Source organism: Lycium ferocissimum, chromosome 3 (assembly GCF_029784015.1).
Source record: "Lycium ferocissimum isolate CSIRO_LF1 chromosome 3, AGI_CSIRO_Lferr_CH_V1, whole genome shotgun sequence".
Taxonomy (NCBI): domain Eukaryota; kingdom Viridiplantae; phylum Streptophyta; class Magnoliopsida; order Solanales; family Solanaceae; genus Lycium; species Lycium ferocissimum.
Genome location: NC_081344.1, coordinates 66976401 through 66994522, shown reverse-complemented (window position 1 = coordinate 66994522; position 18122 = coordinate 66976401). Strand labels below are relative to the sequence as shown.

General features: G+C 36.1%; 1 long non-coding RNA gene across 2 annotated transcripts in view; it reads right to left on the bottom strand.

The window, feature by feature from the left end:
* Window positions 1-18122, bottom strand: part of LOC132050467 (uncharacterized) — a 34531-nt gene that overhangs the window by 8093 nt on the left and 8316 nt on the right. The window contains exon 1 of one of the 2 annotated variants that reach the window (XR_009413421.1): window positions 11785-12221. The exons of the other annotated variant lie outside the window; for it this stretch is intronic. This is a non-coding gene — a long non-coding RNA (uncharacterized LOC132050467). Of the gene's footprint in view, window positions 1-11784; window positions 12222-18122 lie in introns of those variants that run through there. 2 annotated transcript variants of the gene reach the window in all.

Below are 18122 nucleotides of genomic sequence, written 5' to 3'. Positions count from 1 at the left end.
TCATACATACATATTACTGTTTTCAATTGATTGTACAAATAAGTGTATTCATGATTCCGATCATACACACATTATACAAATGATATATATATATATATATATATATATATATATATATATATATATATATATATATATATATATTACATCCCGTATTTTCGTGTGTTAAGTTGCATCATAGGTTAGTCACATAAGCTCAAAGGACGGGATTATGTTTGAAGTTATAAGTGTTTATGTTATGTTCAACAAGTGATAAGTAAGTGCCGCGAATGCTTTGGAGGTTAAACGAATAGGAAAAAAATAATAAAATAAGTTTTGCTAAGTTTGGGATGTTGAATAAGTTATACGATCGTATGGAGTTTTGGACATATCCAAGTATGCAAATAAAGAGATCGGTGTATAAAAGTTTTAGGTCTCGAAATAATTTCCGCGGGTGAACGATCTTGCTACAATAAGGCGGTGAGCAGATCTGCTAAAGACGACTTTGGAGCAACTATATAAAGGGGTTTAACCCCTCATTTTCAGCCAAGAAACCAGCCCAAAAATATTTCCCAAAAAATTCTAGAGAGTTCCCCTGTTATATCCCATATTTTTATACGACGGATTATTCGTAAGTTAATTGACATAAATCCAAGGACAACATTATTTTTGGATATGAGACAAGGACTTTTAATCCCCGATTTTTTTATTAATGCACGAATTGCTTATTAATTATAATTAGTAGAAATATTAGTGGAGATTTGGGATTAATTTACCATGATTGGATTATTAAGTGGGGATTAGAGACTAATTATCATTAATCAAGTCATTAGTGGGATTAAGTGGACCCCACTATAGCATGGCCAAATCTGATTGGCCCATGCTATGAGTGGGACACATGTCAACCAAATGGACACATGTCAACCTTAGGAGCAGCATATATAAGGTTATTTGATGACTAACCTTGGTTCATTTATTCATTTTCAACATAGTTGAATTAGAGAGAGGAGAGGGGAGCTCACGGCTAGCCATGGCAGCTCCACCAACTCACAACCAGCCCTTTATTCATTGCATCATCTTCACACTTGGTGAATTATAAGAGTTAGAGTTTAAGAGAGAGTCCAGCCATGGCAAATTACACGGCCATGGTCGTAATTTGAGCTCATGAATTCTTGATGCCAAAATTATTTTCCATGGTGTTCCAACCAATTGGAGGTCATAGCAATGTGAATTAACCATTGAAGAGGCAGCAAGAACGTTGGTGATTAAATTCACCAATTTCAGCAAATTAAGGAGCCAAGTTATTAAGGTAAGATTTAATCTTCTTCTATGTGATTTAGAGGTGGTTTAGATTTGTATAATGTTGGTGGATGTGAATTGGATATATGAAATTATGTATGTTGATGTTGAAGTGTTGTTGAAGCCGTGAAAGGGGCTGTCTTAGTTAAAATTGGTGAATTAATTTTAAGTAGCATTTTGGTTGTTGTTGTTATGGATTAAATGATGAGAGTGAAGGAATTAGATGGTTAAAGTTGAAGTTGAATTTGTTTTGTGGGCTGTTGTAAGGATTATGGTGATAATAATGTAGTTTTCTTGCATATGAATAAGTGATGTAGTGGTGATGGTCATTGCATATATTTCATCGAATTAGATGAAAAGATTATATGAAATAACGTATAAGAAGGCGTATGTGGTTTGCTTGGTGTATTCGTTGGTGTTCATAAGATTTTTTCGGACATCTTTTTTTATGTTGTTAGTTAGGTTTGTTTTTGGATATGTTGTTGTTGTTCTTGTTGAGTTGGAAGACTAAGTATGATTAAGATTATACATTATGTTGTTGTATTAGTTGGACTGTTATAAGGTCATTTCGATGAAAATGTTACGACTATGGACCATTAAGAATAACTTGAATATGTCGTAGTCGTATGTAGATTATTATCGAATGTTGTAAATGTGGGTTGTTTGGAATGTCGTGCGGGCTGTTCGGAGTGTTCTCGAATCGTGTCTTGATTGGTCTCGATCTAGTACTTGAACGTGTGATTATTGATGTTGGCTTAGTTGTTATGTAGTTGGTTTGAATATGAGGGAAACGTCGTCTAATTTTCTAGAAAGGAGTTACTAACGTTGGAATACGTTTTGAATCTCCCCGTAGCTTAACCATAGTTCTTGACGTTTTAATATAGGTTGAGACACTTTGGGCAGCATATACGTATTGTGTCACGGATAAGCGCTAAAGGTATGTAAAGCTATCCCTTCTTTCTTTTGGCATGTCTTAGATATAAGTGACGTATGATATGAGCTTTGGGGTAATTCTATTCATAAGTTCCGAGTGTGATTCATGATTCTTATTCACTTCTTGATGTTAGAACTCATAAGGTAATTGAGCTATCGCCCTCGAGTCTTCCGTACGTTGGATAATAGTTGGTGTGTAAAAGTTCCTATTCTTAAAGGCTCTACAATGATTAATGTCCTTGACTTCCATAATTTCGTTTTGTATTATTTTGATACATGTCTATGATTCCGAGGCTCTATTTGATATAGTTCATAATGACATTCAAAGAGTACTTAACATGACTATCGCCTTTAATACTCAAGTTCGAGTTTATTTTACTTATTCTATTGAGTCTCGGATGATGATTTAATTTGCATATGGTTGCTCACTACTCGCTTTCGTGCATCTTGTTATTACATCTTTCACCGTGTCCGGGCCGGGTATGTTATCGTGCACGCTTTCCTTTCGCATTATATTCACCGAGTCCCTCACTGGGCCGGATACGGTATATGATGATATGATGATATGACGATATGATTATGGCACCGAGTCCCGTGATGGGACGGGTATGGTATACGTGTACACGACTTTATTCACCGAGTCCCATAATGGGCCGGGTATGGTATATGATAATGATATGCATGATTTCATTTCATAAGGCACAGGTACAGTGATTTCTTGATTATCATACTTGTCTCCTGGAATCTCTACTTCAGTTATGATTTTCCTTAATGTATTTCATGCTTTATATACTCAGTACATATTTCGTCTTCGACCCCGCTTTCTTCGAAGTGCGTTTCATGCCGCAGTCACGTGTACTCGATTTGGTGATCCTCCCGGCCTTAGGACTTCTACTCAGGCCCCATCTTGGAGTGCTCCGTTGTTCGAGGACCTCAGAATTTTGGCACGCATCTTCTAATATATGTATATGTTTATTCGGGGTACGGCGGGGCCACGTCCGTATATGTCACGGTTGATACTCTTAGAGGTCCGTAGACATATGTGTGGGTTGTATATAGATGTTGTTCAGTTCTGTCTATATGACTTATTTTGGGATATTCCCGTACGTAGTGGCAGCCTTGTCGGCTGGCGTATATATTTTGGGATGTTATATGTAGTGGCAGCCTTGTCGGCTTGCGTATATATAGTTGGGACGTTCCCATACGTTATGACAGCCTTGTCGGCTCGTGTACTATGTTATGCCTATTGGTTGTGACTCCTCAGGAGACAGATTATCTTGATACATATAATATATATGACGTTCTGAGATAACGTCTTGTCTTTGCGAGCTTCCATATTATGTCTAGTTTCGAATTGATTATGCCTAACAGATATGTATACGAGTGTCCAGCTCGGGCACTAGTCACGGCCTACGGGGTTGGATCGTGACATCCCCAACCTTCCCTCCATTAAATTTCAACGCGAATTAAGTAAAAATCTCCGGATTCGAGTTCGCCGGCGCATAGTTACGATCATAATATTGTGTTACGGTGAATTTGTGGCTTGGGAGTAAGGCAAGTATTGGAGATATTGCGGTAGTAGCGGAAGTAAGGTATGAATCTTTCTCTTTTGGTATCATTTAAGGCTTATTTACGGAGATAAATTTATGGAATAATTATGTAGCGAATCGTTTGTGGAGGAGTTGGAGGAAATATCATGTGGAGTATTTGATGGAATATTTTGGTAGTAATGAGGTTGTTGTTGTTTCTGTTGTTGTTATTGGTTGTTGATTGTTGGTATTGAGAATTCGGGCTAGGCATATAAATAGGGGAGATGCTGTCCGAATTTGTTGACTTTAAAAGGAATTTATTTAGAGACTTAAGATAAGAGTGTGACAATGAGCCTAATGATAATACGGATGGTTGCCTATGTAGATTATGAGACGACGAACGATCCTAAATAAATTGCGCGACAAGAAGCAAGTTGGAAAGTCGGAGAGTAAGCTCCAAAGGTATGTTAAGGCTAGTTCCTTTCTTCTAAAGGCATGATTCCTTTCTTATGAATCCAATAGGTGTTTTCCAAATGTCCCGTGATCCCTTTATGTGAATCCATAATTGTTTTCCAAGAATATTCTTATTCCCAAAAGCTAGAAATTCATGATTCATAGAGTTTGTGATTCAAAGGCATGACTTCTTTCTTGATAATCCATAGATGTTTTCCAAAATGTCCTTATTTTCCGAGTCAAAGATTTATGATTCGATAAGCTTTTATGACAACAACAACGGACATGTTTTTACAATGTTAATGACGATGTTAAAGATGAGAATGTTCCTATGATGATTATGATGGTGATGATTTTAATTCTAGAAATTCCAAAGCTTATGATGTTAATACTATTATGAGATTATTGACATTATTTCCTGATTTTCTCGATTTTTATTCATTGTTGTTGATCTCGCCTTATAATAATTGTTCCTTCAAGGTGAGATAGAACGATGATGATTATTCCATAATATAATCGGAGGTTACCGACCTTACGTCACTCCGATGTATTTATAGCTCTTATTTCGCTCTCGTACGCTTTATATATATATATATATGTATGTATTTTACTACACCGAGCCGCGCTATAGTCGGCGATGGTACGACACCTATTGTGCAACTACCGATCAGTTGGTATTACACACCGAGTCCCGAAAGGGCGATTACGTTACACACCGAGTCCCGAAAGGGTCGGCACGTTACACACCGAGTCCCGAAAGGGCGGGTACGTTACACACCGAGTCTCGAAAAGGCCGGTACGTTATGATGATGATATTATATATATGTACGTAAGAAAAGTTTTTTTTAAAAAGGCAGCATGCATGACATCCGCCTTATGAAGCATTCGAGATGTACAATGTTATCTCTCTTATTCCCCGTTACCTTCCATATCTATATTATGTTGTTATTCATGCCTTACATACTCGGCACATTGTTCGTCGACGTCCCCTTGTGGACGCTGCGTTTCATGCCACGTGTGTATACGGATGAGTAGAGGATGTTAGTAGAAGATGTTCCACGGATTGGCGAGCTCCATTTCCTTTCGGAGTGTTGCCGAGTCAGAGTATCTATGTTATGGTATCTTGATTTATGTTAGAGACTTTGCAGACAGAGTCACGTGTATAACATGTCAGTCTTGTACGCGACTCCGTAAACCGATGTATCATTATGCATTATGTTACAAATTTCATATGATTACAGATTTTTGGGCAAAAAAATCGCAGCTAACACGTGGACCAACATGTAGTCGACACGTGTCAGTTTATACAATGACGTAGAGAGATCAGATAGTAATGCCGACCAAAGCATTTGCGGAAAGGTAGCTGATACTGACGATGTGTTCAACGAAGAGAGCATCAACGGAAATAACACACAAGACCCTCTTGATTGCGCATTAAATAGAATTAATACAGTAACAGCAAAACGGTTTCTAACGGCCAGAATCAAGGAATTAAATGACAATCATTAATTCAGCAATTAGTGATTGCCGCTACATACATACAACGGGAAAAGCACCAAATAGGACTAGATACCTATAAATAGGACTTTCACTTGTATATTTAGGCAGCCAATCGATTGAAAAATAAACGATTATTGATTATTCTCTTGCTTATTAACATTATCATTATTCTTTTATCATCAAGTTCTTATCCATTACGGGGGGAACGGAGAAATCCATCAACGTTGTTCATCTACAATTGACATAAGTTTACTTTTTCCTTTTATTTACTTATTCTTTATTAACCTTTAAATAACTTGCAAGTGTTAATTCTAACATCTGTATTAAATTACTACCAAATGTGGTTAACCTTAGAACAAATTCAACTATTTGAGTAAAATACGAATTTTGACTTAAACAATGGGTCCCGAAGAAATTCAAGGAGATATATGTACAGCATTAGTATGGGAAGATTGATATAATGCAAATGCTCATTTGGTTTAAAATGACCATGTGTTGTCTAACTTTAGTTGCAAAAGTAAAAATGTCTTAGATTATTGAATAGCTTAAGAGATACTTTTTGCGAATTAATGCTTAATAACCTGGAATCTTAGGGGTAAATTTTTTAAACAATTTTCAAGAATAATTAGTACTGCACCCTCATCCCAGGAAAAGACAATAATCGTAATTCACATCCACCGCTGCCCATAACCAGTGAATGCCCGCAGCTAAGTTGAAGAAAAGTTCGAGTTATGAAAATTATAAAGAAAAGGAAATCATTCGAGAAAAATGAAAGAAAACATCTTTTAACAAATTTGAATTTGTCGAAGGATAATAATCCTTCTCAACAATTCCAACTTTAGAAAAAAAAAATGCAACTACTTCTGTAGATAAACAAAAACTTGTCATTTGACTCTAAAGACACATGTTTATGTAAAAAAACGAAAGTAAGGACAATTTAAGAAACAAGCAAAATAGTAGCTCTTACACAAGATGATCAATGAGATTGCTATCAGGCACAACGAAAGAAGCGTTTAATTGTAATTTTACTCGCCTTAAAGCTTTATTGTGGAATGAGAGACAACTCCTGTACATATTTGTGTGTCATATTTGGAAGGAAAAGAATAGGAGATGCTTTGAATGAAAGAAGTTATTTCCTTACCATTCACAACAAATTTCCCAATGATATATACAAGCTAAGCTACCTAAGGTAAGGCTCTAAACTAGGAGCTAAATATACAATGTCCATAAATAGAAGATCTACACTAATCAGAAGATATTTACATATATTCTAACACTCCCCCGCAGTCGAAGCGGGAGGTCGTCGAACGCTTAGACTGTCCCGAAAATCCTCAAATAATACCAAAGGAGACCCTTGGTAAATATATCTGCAATCTGATAACGGGATGGGACATGTAGCACTCGAACCTGTCCACGAGCAACCTTTTCGCGAACAAAATGAATATCCATCTCAATGTGTTTAGTGCGTTGATCTTTGAACAGATTCCGGCAAGATATATCGCACTAACATTATCACAATAAACCAAGGTAGCCGTTTGGATAGGACGGTGAAGTTCCAAAGTAGATTCCGCAACCAACAAGATTCGGAAACCACATTGGCTACCCCTCGGTACTCAGCTTCTGCACTCGAACGGGATAATGTTGCCTGTCGTTTAGCTGACCAAGAGATCAAGTTATCCCCAAGAAAAACACAATAACCAGAAGTAGACCTCCTGGTATCTGGACATCCACCCCAATCTGCATCTGTATAAGAAACAAGAGTCGATGTAGAAGAAGGATAAAGATGGAGTCCATGGTCAAGAGTACCCTGAATATAGCGCAAAATGCGCTTGAGAGCGTGCATGTGTTCATCCTTCGGGTCATGCATGAACAAGCACACCTGTTGCACAGCATATGTAATGTCAGGTCGCGTGAAAGTGAGATACTGAAGTGCCCCAGCAAGGCTCCTATAGAGGGATGGATCCTCGAACGGTGTGCTAGAAGTAGCACTGAGCTTCGGTTTAGTATCAACCGGAGTAGGTGAGGACTTACATGAAGACATGCCGGCACGATCAATAATTTCTATGGCATATTTCTTCTGCGACAAAAATAAACCACCTGCATGACGGGTCACAGCTATACCCAAAAAATAGCTAAGCTCACCCAAGTCCTTCATAGCGAATTCGGAGCTAAGAAGAGTAATGATAGACTTACGAAGCTCATCAGATGAAGCAGTCAAGATAATGTCGTCCACATATAACAGAAGATAAGCCATAGATGTACCCTTCCGATAGACAAACAGAGAATGATCGGATGTGCTGTGAGAAAACCCAAGAGTATGAACATAATCAGCAAATTTCTTGTACCAAGCCCGTGGAGCCTGTTTAAGCCCATAAAGAGACTTCTTCAATAAACACACATGATTGGGTTTTTCAGGATCCCGAAACCCCATAGGCTGATGCATGTAGACAGTCTCCTTAAGGTCACCATGTAAGAAAGCATTCTTGACATCAAGTTGATGAATTGGCCAAGCTTTAGATAAAGCCAGGCTGAGAACTGTGCGAATAGTAGCCGGTTTGACCACCGGGCTAAAAGTGTCACCACAATCCACTCCAACCTGTTGAGTTTTGCCATCACCTACAAGACGGGCTTTATGCCTCTCAAAAGAACCATCAGATTTTTCTTTATGAGCAAAAATCCACATAGACCGAATTACATTAACATCAGATGGACGGGGCACCAACTCCCACGTCTTGTTTTTAATAAGAGCATCATATTCGGCATCCATAGCCTTTTTCCAATTCGGGTCACGAAGGGCCGACACTGGGTTACGGGGCAGTGGAGATTTAGAGACCGTGGAAAGAAGATTGAAGTTCTTTTTGGGCTTAAAGATCCCATTTTGGCTGCGGGTAATAGCAGGCCGAGGAGGTGAGGGAATTTGCGGAGTTGGTATGGGAAGAGTTGGAGGAGATGGGCTGCCAGGGAAATGGGTAGGGGCCTGGAACGGGGTTGGGGCAGACGGCCCAGCAGGTGAAACGAGAGGGGTGGAGGCTGGCAGCCCAGCTGGAGGAATATGGAGGCTAGTAGAGGGTGGCGACACTTGGCTTGTGCTGACAGGTGGGGAAGTGGGCTCAATGTGTGATTTGTGAGCAGTAGAAAGATAATGGATGACCGAGGGGGGTAGTTCATCATCGAAGAAACTATATGTGTTATTTTGGGGAGTATGCAACTTTGCAAACGGGAATTGTGTTTCATCAAAAATCACATGACGGCTTATGATGATTTTCCGAGAAGACAAGTCATAGCATTTATATCCCCGGTGATTAGACGGGTATCCCAAAAAACACAAGGAGTTGAGCGGGCTTGGAGTTTGTTTATGGTAGTTGAAGGAAATAGAGGATAACATAAACACCCAAAAACCGAAGATGTAAATAGGTCGGGTCCTTTTGATAAAGAATCCGAAGAGGGGATTGATAGTTCAATAGCTTATGAGGAAGAATATTGAGAAGGTAAGTTGCCATTTGCAAAGCATGATGCCAAAATGAGGGAGGTACCGAAGCATGTGCAAGTAAAGTGCGAACGACATTGTTAATCGTACGAATTTTTCTTTCGGCTTTTCCATTTTGAGGAGAAGTATGAGGGCAAGACAAACGGAAAGAAATCCCATGCTTTGTACAAAAATCAGAAAGCCTTATTATCAAATTCCCTACCATTATCACATTGTATGTTCTTTATTTCCCGTTCAAATTGAGTTTGGATGAAAGTTCTAAAATTTAAAATGGTGGAATAAGCATCGGATTTATTAGCTAACGGAAAAGTCCATAAAAAATTAGAAAAATCATCCAACAACAAGATATAATATCTATGACCAGAAGAACTCAAAACAGGCGATGTCCAAAGATCAGTATGAACAATATCAAATGGCATAAAAGTAGTAGAATTTGAAGATCGAAAAGGCAATTTAATATGTTTCCCAAGGGGACATGAATGACAAATACTAGAATCTCCAGATTTATGACAGTCAATAATTTTATTCTTCCTAAGAAAACTCAAAATATTAGCGCCCGGGTGACCCAACCGTTCATGCCATAAGGAAGGAGCTAAAGCAGCAAAAGTAGAATGAGACAAGACATTCGGCGTGGTGATGGGATAGAGCGCGCCCGACGTCACATCTCATTAGACGCATTCCGTCGAAAATCCTTCACAGAAAACCCAAACGGATCAAATTCAATGGAAACATAGTTATCAGTTGTAAACTTTCTAACTGACACTAAATTTTTGATAAGATGAGGGGCATGGAGAACATTTTTAAGGGCTAAGGGAGGATGCGGAGACTTTAAATGTGTATGACCATAACCACGAATTGGAATAGACTGACCATTACCAACAGTTATACCACTGTTATTGCTCAAATTAAAGTAAGACGTGAGATTACCTTGCCCGGATGTCATATGAGAAGTGGCACCGGTGTCCATATACCAGTTTGGATCCGGAGGAGTAATGCCGAGGGTGTGCATCGCCGCCTCTATATCAGTTGGGGTCGGACCAGTAGCCGAGTAGGCTTGCTGCGGTCGAGGTCCAAGAATCCCAGGTTGCTGGTGTTGGCCTTGTCGGAAATGAGGCCTGGCCCATGGACCAGCGGGAAATGGGCACGGTGGAACTGCCCACTGCATCCATGGCCAAGGCCACTGCTGCGAAGACAGCCACTGATTCTGGGCTTGCTGCTGGCCACCGTTCCACCTGTTGGTGCCGCCGCCTTTGCCCCCACCACTGGAGCTACTCCCAGAACTGCCTTTGCCGCCGCCACGACCACCGGACGACGAACGCTGCTTCCCAGAATTGTTTCGGTGTTGGTGCCGTTTCCCACCATAATTATTACGGTGGTTAGAATGTTGATCAACATTCTCGTGGGAATCATCCAAGTCACGGGCCACCATGGCAGAATCGGTGGTCTGAATCGCCTTCTTCAGTCCCGCTTCTTCAAGAACGAGCATTGAGCGGGCTTGATAAAATTGAGGCAGAGGGTCACTTTGACGAATTAGTGTGGCCACCCCTTTGTATGACTCGGTAAGGCCCGAAACCAGTTGGAGAACCAGCCGGCTATTGTCCACCGGAGAGCCGACGCTCTTAAGTTGATCCGACAACGACTTGAGATGTTGACAGTAAGCAGAGACATTTGGGAAATTCTCCATTTGTGTGTGAGTGAATTCATACTCAAGCGTAACGGCACGGGAGTGTTTGTTATCTTGGAAGATATCACGCAACCTATTCCAAGCCTCCATTGCCGTGGTGTCGGGTTCAAGAATGGTGTGTAACAGATCATGTGAGATAGTGGCGTAGATCCACTGAAGAACTGTTGCATCGAGAGTGGACCACAGTTCCTTCTCCTCGTCGGTCTTAGGCATCTTCTCCTTGCCCGAAGCCGGAGGAATAATATGATCAAGGACCTTATGGGATCTTGCGTGAATTTTGAAGAGCTCCGCCCATGTCGCATATTGAACGTTCTCCATCTCAAGAGTGATGGGAACAAGATTCTTGATGTTTGAAACAGCAAGAGCAGGGTGGAAAGATGACTTGGAGTCAGCCATGGAGGTGGAGAATGTGGAGAAGAAGGTGAAAGAATGGAGCAAGAAGATGGGCGGCTAGGGTGTGGAAGAGGTAGGATCTTTTGCTAGAAATCTGATACCATGAAAGAAGTTATTTCCTTACCATTCACAACAAATTTCCCAATGATATATACAAGCTAAGCTACCTAAGGTAAGGCTCTAAACTAGGAGCTAAATATACAATGTCCATAAATAGAAGATCTACACTAATCAGAAGATATTTACATATATTCTAACAGGAATACCTATCTCGAGTTTAGTTGAGATTTTACTTGTCTTATAGCTTTATTTTTCAGTGTAACATCTGCGCTAGTGCTACATGACCTTATCTTTCAGCATTCCTATTGTCATTTTATATCTCGACATTTGTAATACAAAATAACAGGTAAATCAAAGGCAATAAAGCAAACTTTTTCCGGTCCTTAACATTTCTAGAAAACAATAAAGCACGTTCATCAAACTCATGTAAACATAAACTGTTAAAGTTTGTAATGAGATTCAATTACCTGATCAAGTAGCGGCAAAAGTTAATCTATCTTTGCAGTATCTTCCTCATTTCCGATTCCCTCACGATTGCCTATGAAGGTTCTCATCACCGCAAACTCAATAGTTAATACAAATTCATGAAAGATAAAATATTAAAGATCCTTGAATTGGTAAAATACCGACTTAAGCTCTCGGAACTCACCATCACAGTGACGACAAAAGGAAAAGCTCCTACAAAAAGAAACAGCTGAGTTACGAAATTCAGATAACATAAAAGATTAACTTGACAGATCATTAAGTCGATTTATACCGAACCGGGAAATTGTCATGGTTGTGACCAGTTGTTCAGAAATTGAGCACTTGAGACAGTTTTTGGTATGACGAATTGAGAAAGTGAATTACGATAGGGATAAGGCAATAGTCGTTTCGTATCATCAATTTTATGCAGATCCAAAGTGGAACTTCACCGAAATTAAGGTGAAGAGAAAGTAGCAGTTAGGGTTTCCCTTGTTTTTATGTCGATGTAGCCGAAAGGACACATAAGTCAAAGCAATGGGTGTAAAGGTAAGCGAAAAGAGGGGAGAAAACCTAGAAATGCAGAGAATAAAGATAAATAAAATTCCTGATTTCTGAGGTATGCCACGCAAGCGGGCCTTTATCCTGCATTTATATATTTATATAGATTACATGTATATCTTTATTATAAATATTAACAATTTGGAATTTGATAAAAATGATAATTAATTTGCAATCTATGAATGCAGCTTAATGATACCGAAGTTGAGGGTTCCAAGCATCAAGCATGCATACAAGGAGCAGAATAGAGTCGTTGACGTACTAGCCATGAAGCAAGTATAAAAAACTTTTTGACAAAATTAGAATTTGGTAATTCCTCCTATTTTTTTCTCTTTAGGAGCAGTCTGGACAGACGCTGTAGGAACTACTTTCACTAGGAACATTTCGATAAGGACCTGTCTGGCACCAAACACTATATTTTGTTAATATATACCAATTAACCAAGAAAATGTAAATTCTTGCGTTACAGTATATACTCTCTCCGTTTCAATTTATTTATCTGGTTTTGACTTGGCATGAAGTTTAAGGAATTAAAGAAGACTTTTGAATTTTGTGATATTAAATTAAAGATTTGTAGGATATACTAAAATGTCCTTTAATCTTATGATTTTTAACATGTCATGTGAAAAATTGAAATTAAAAAATTGCTAGAAAAGGAATAAGACATTCCTTTTTAAACGAATTAATAGGAAATAAGACAAATCTATATATATATAAAAGGAGAGGTACAAGCAATGTGGTTAAGCCAAGTGGCAAGCTAAAAACAAGCCGCTTGGCAATTTTAAGACAAAGTTAATGAGAATTGTAATAACATTTTTGAATTTTAAATGAAAAAATAAAAATAAATTGAAATTGAATAAAAAGATAAATACAAAAGAAATTTCAACAATAAAGCTTATCTAAGCTTAAATACATCAAGCTTATTATATTATTATTATCTATCTATATATATATAAAAGGAGAGGTACAAGCAATGTGGTTAAGCCAAGTGGCAAGCTAAAAAACAATAAGCAGCAATTTTAAATAAAAGTTAATAGAAATTATAACATTTTTGAATTTAGAATGAAAAAATAAAAATAAATTGAAATTGAATAAAAAGATAAATCTGAAAATTTCAACAATAAAGCTTATCTAAGCTTAAATACATCAAGCTTATTATATTATTATTATCTATATATATAAAAAAGGAGGTACAAGCAATGTGGATTAAGCCAAGTGGCAAAAATTAAACAAGCAAAGCTTGGCAATTTTAAGACAAAGTTAATGAGAATTGTAATAACATTTTTGAATTTAGAATGAAAAAATAAAAATAATTGAAATTGAATAAAAAGATAAATCTGAAAATTTCAACAATAAAACTTATCTAAGCTTAAATACATCAAGCTTATTATATTATTATTATCTATATATATAAAAAAGGAGAGGTACAAGTGATGTGGTTAAGCCAAGTGGCAAGCTAATAACAAGCCACTTGGCAATTTTAAGACAAAGTTAATGAGAATTAGGACAAAGGTTTTTATAATTATTATCAAATTCCTTAATTGATAAATTAATTTTATAACTGAAAATAAAGTTTTAATTTTTTAATATAAAGGCTAGCATAATTACCTAAAACAACTACTCATCTTTATCATTAGCATAGTAATTTTAGGACTTTTCAAATTCAAACTATCTCTTTTAAAAACAATTATTTATTAACCAATGAAATTCTGTTCTTTTTTGTTTTTGTTTTGTTTCTTTTGTTTTTGTTTTTGTTTTTGTTTTGTTTTTTGTTTTGTTTTTGTTTTTTTTTTTTTTGCTACTGGTATAGTAGAATACGTAAATATATATTTTCACAGATATGGAGACAATTGTGATAGAAATAAATACCAATTTTATGGCTTTTACGTTTATAACTAAATAAATATTTGCTTGGGCTGTGATTGAAAATTTAATCTTAGAAAGCAATTCAAAATATTTACTGTAAGTATCAAATGTATTACGATAAGCCAATTAATGATATTTTATAAATCTATATCTATACATATTAAATAGGAGAGGTATAAGCAATGTGGTTAAGCCAAGTGGCAAGCTAATAACATGTCACTTGGCAATTTTAAGACAAAGTTAATGATAATTAGGACAAAACTACTTTGAAAGATAAAAATATAAAATTAAAAGATAAATTGTTAAATTAAGAGAAAGCGAAAATAACTACTAAAAACACTAAATTTAAAACGGAAGTGAATTTGACTTGAAAGATAGAAACTAACAAACCCAAATTCAAAATGAATCCCTAAAGTCAATTAAATTTAACCACACTCAAATTCAATTTAACGGCCATAAAATATTCAACAAAAGTATGATCTTGTATATACACATACACACTCACGAAGATGTAGTAGTAATAATAATAATACATAATACACACTCACGAAGATGTAGTAGTAATAATAATATAGTAGTAGTACTACTACTAATATACTACTAATAATAATATTAACTTATGAATTTTTAATTGAAAGATACAATTTTTTTAATTTGATGATTGAAAGATAAATATGTTTTTGAAATTAATCAATGACTATTCTTCAGAAGAATAATGCCATTTTAACTTAAAAAGATAAGAACCAAAAAAGTATGCTTTGAATATGATTATCGGTTCCAAAAATTTTGGTAATTCTCAATGATCTATTTGAGTAAGTAGATTTTTATAGATTTCAAAAAAAAAAGAGGAATCCTGATATGCTGGGACTTGTAACTAACTATCTTTAGGACTGCTATTAAAACGGAAAGAGTCCCAATGTATAATATAAGATGGAGAAACTTAATCTAGAATCCTATTCAAATGTAAATAGTTTTTTATTTGATTTGAATTAAAATGAAAATTTGGCCTCTTATATATACCCCTCCAATGGCATAAATCACTGTTAACTTTTTATCATCATTTTATTGTTGATCATTATTTTATTCCTATTATAGATTTTTTGTCAAATATTAACTTTGATTTCCTTCATTAGTTTAGGGCTTTATAATATTGATTGTTGCATAAATGGCGATGACCTTTGTCTTGAGCGTATTAATGAAAACGAAAGGTAAGATATCGTTCAACTCTTAAAAAGTGTTTATGGCCAATTTGGTTATTAGAATCAATGGATAGGAACAATAAATTTTACTCATCTATAACGTTAATAATGGGGAATCGTTTTTATTATTTCTTGTGATATGTTTAATATCTTTTGAGCACCAAACAAAAGTAGGATAACAGTCCTCTTTTGGCATTAGTTTGGACATCAGCATTTGTTGTTCTCTTTTCTTTCTTTTTTTTCCATCTAATTTAGTTTTTTTTTTTTTTTTTTTTTTTGGTTATGAATTGAAAAAATATCCATGCTACTCTTTCTATGTGATCAGAATTTGATAATGAATGAATTTACACTGATCGACATAAAACACACATGTATGTGTGAATAGAGAGTTGTAGGCTAAATTATAGGAAAATTTTAGTTAATTTTGTAGTTTTTAAAAAAAGGCAATATTATTTAGTTAATTATTAGTTTCGACGATAAATGACTTTATTTGATGTGACTATTATGCATTAGTAATAGCATAGACATCAAGATTTTTGAGACTTGATATTTAACAAGCCCTTTTGTCTCTCTTATTTTCGTATTTTATATTTTACCTACGCATGTGGGATGTTTCAATTATTTCTTTAAAGAACTCAAATATATAGATTATAAGATAAGGATATCTCAAAATCTTATCTTTTCAAAGAAACATTGAGTTTTTTAAGGGTTCATAACAAGCTGATATGATATTCAAATTTGAGTTGGAATGAAGTTTCAACTTCTTAACCTCTTATATATATCCTGATTGATACAAAAATCAATGTTAAGCTTTCTTCTCCCTTTTTTTTTTTTTTTTTTTGTTGTTGTTGTTGTTGGACATTAGCTCTATTTTTGTTTTCGGGTTTCTCAAATGAAAGAGTTATTACTACCTAAAGAAGAGTTATTTCATCCGACTCTAATCACTATTCGAGGAGCAATGTGCAATTATAAGTTCATTTTGAGGTGTTCATTATGCTTTCTTTTATCATCTCTGTTTCGTTACTAACTTATATGGTACAGTACAAGTTAAATAGGCTTTGTTTATTTAGTATCAAACTGAAAAGATAGCTTTCTCTCTTCTCTCTCCCTTTTTTTTTTTTTTTTTGGTAGTGACTTCATGTCTCCATCGAGTTAGGTTGATTCGGTAGGCGTTCTACAAATCTTCATTGTAAGCATGAGTGATATTCGTTTTTTTTTTTTTTTTCCTTCTTAAAGTGAATTTTAGTTTTTTATTTTATTCTTTAGTTATTTGACAAATCATGTAATGCATAATTAATCTCCCAGCGTATACAAGTGTGAACTGCTATTTTTGTTAGAAAATGAAGTGGAATTGAAATAAATCTTGGATTATTACCTGATTGTCATAAAGTTATGTAATATGGACATAACTTCACAACTGCTCTTTCTTTATCTTTTTATGTTATGATGGAAATATTGTCTAACTGAATTAACGTCTATATATTATAAGATATAACTTAATATGTAAATTAATGGCCTTTTTTGATTAAATACTTATCTTTTTAATGATCTCACTGATTATTGTACTCTCTTTTCTCTCTCTTATCCAACAGTAACGAATGGGCAAAGGATCAAGAGGTAATTAAAAAGCACAACAAGTGAATCTTATTTGGTTTTTTATTGTATTCCAAATATGCAATCATATAGTTAGGATAAGAAACTATGCATGATGCATTTTAGTACTTTTTGTCGTAGTATAACATAGCTAATAGAATTGATATTGGTTAGGATAAGAAACTATGCATGATTCATTTTAGTACTTTTTGTCGTAGTATAACACAGCTAATAGAATTGATCTTTGTTTGTTATTTCTTTGCACGACTTACTTTGTACTTTCTTGATTTTACTTTAAACAACATATATTCATGTGTGGAAAGTTTTCTACTAATTTTAGGAGTCCTTTATCTAATACCTGCAACTGCATTTTTTCACAATACTGATTAGTTAAGAAATTTCTTAATGTAAGAATAAAAAAGAGAACTAAAAGATGCATGATTTTTAAGTACATGCGAGTAAGCCACAATAATGAATGTTAAATCACAACCCAAAAAATGTTCAAAAATACATTTTGTAAAAATGTTCATTAATTGGCGCTTTGAGTTTAGTTTAAAAAAAATTTACTTTTTCCTTTAAATTCATATCCAGGAGAATCTCAGTGCACTATGGAATACTTCTAAATCTTAGGACAAAACTAATAAAAAATTGTATAACATAAATTTTGAATTTATAAAGATTTTTTTGTGTGTGTGTAATTGAATAGAAAGATTAATTAATTGCAATTGAGGTGAAAGTTTTAACTTGAATTCTAAACCATAACCACTTCTAACAGAATGGATTAGATTGGGGTCTGTATACGGTCAATACCGGATATAGCGTGCCCGATGACATTCGGGCGACCGGAGGGCGCCTAGACCGGGGGATGGGCACGGAGACCATTCGGTCCACCACCTTTCGTTGTCCCGGGCCCCCTGGGGGATGGCCCTTCCCGTTTGGGGCCCTTGGGTTTGCGGCCCCGGTCCGAGGGTTCTCCCTTTGCCCTTTGGGTTTGTACGAGGGGCCGGGAGGGTTGCTCCCTTACGTTGGTTTGACGGCCCCTTGGGCCGTGTGGGCGTTGGTCCCGGGATAGCGGGGGAACAGAGCCACGCGTAAACGCCCCGGGTGCCCCAAACCCTGTGGGG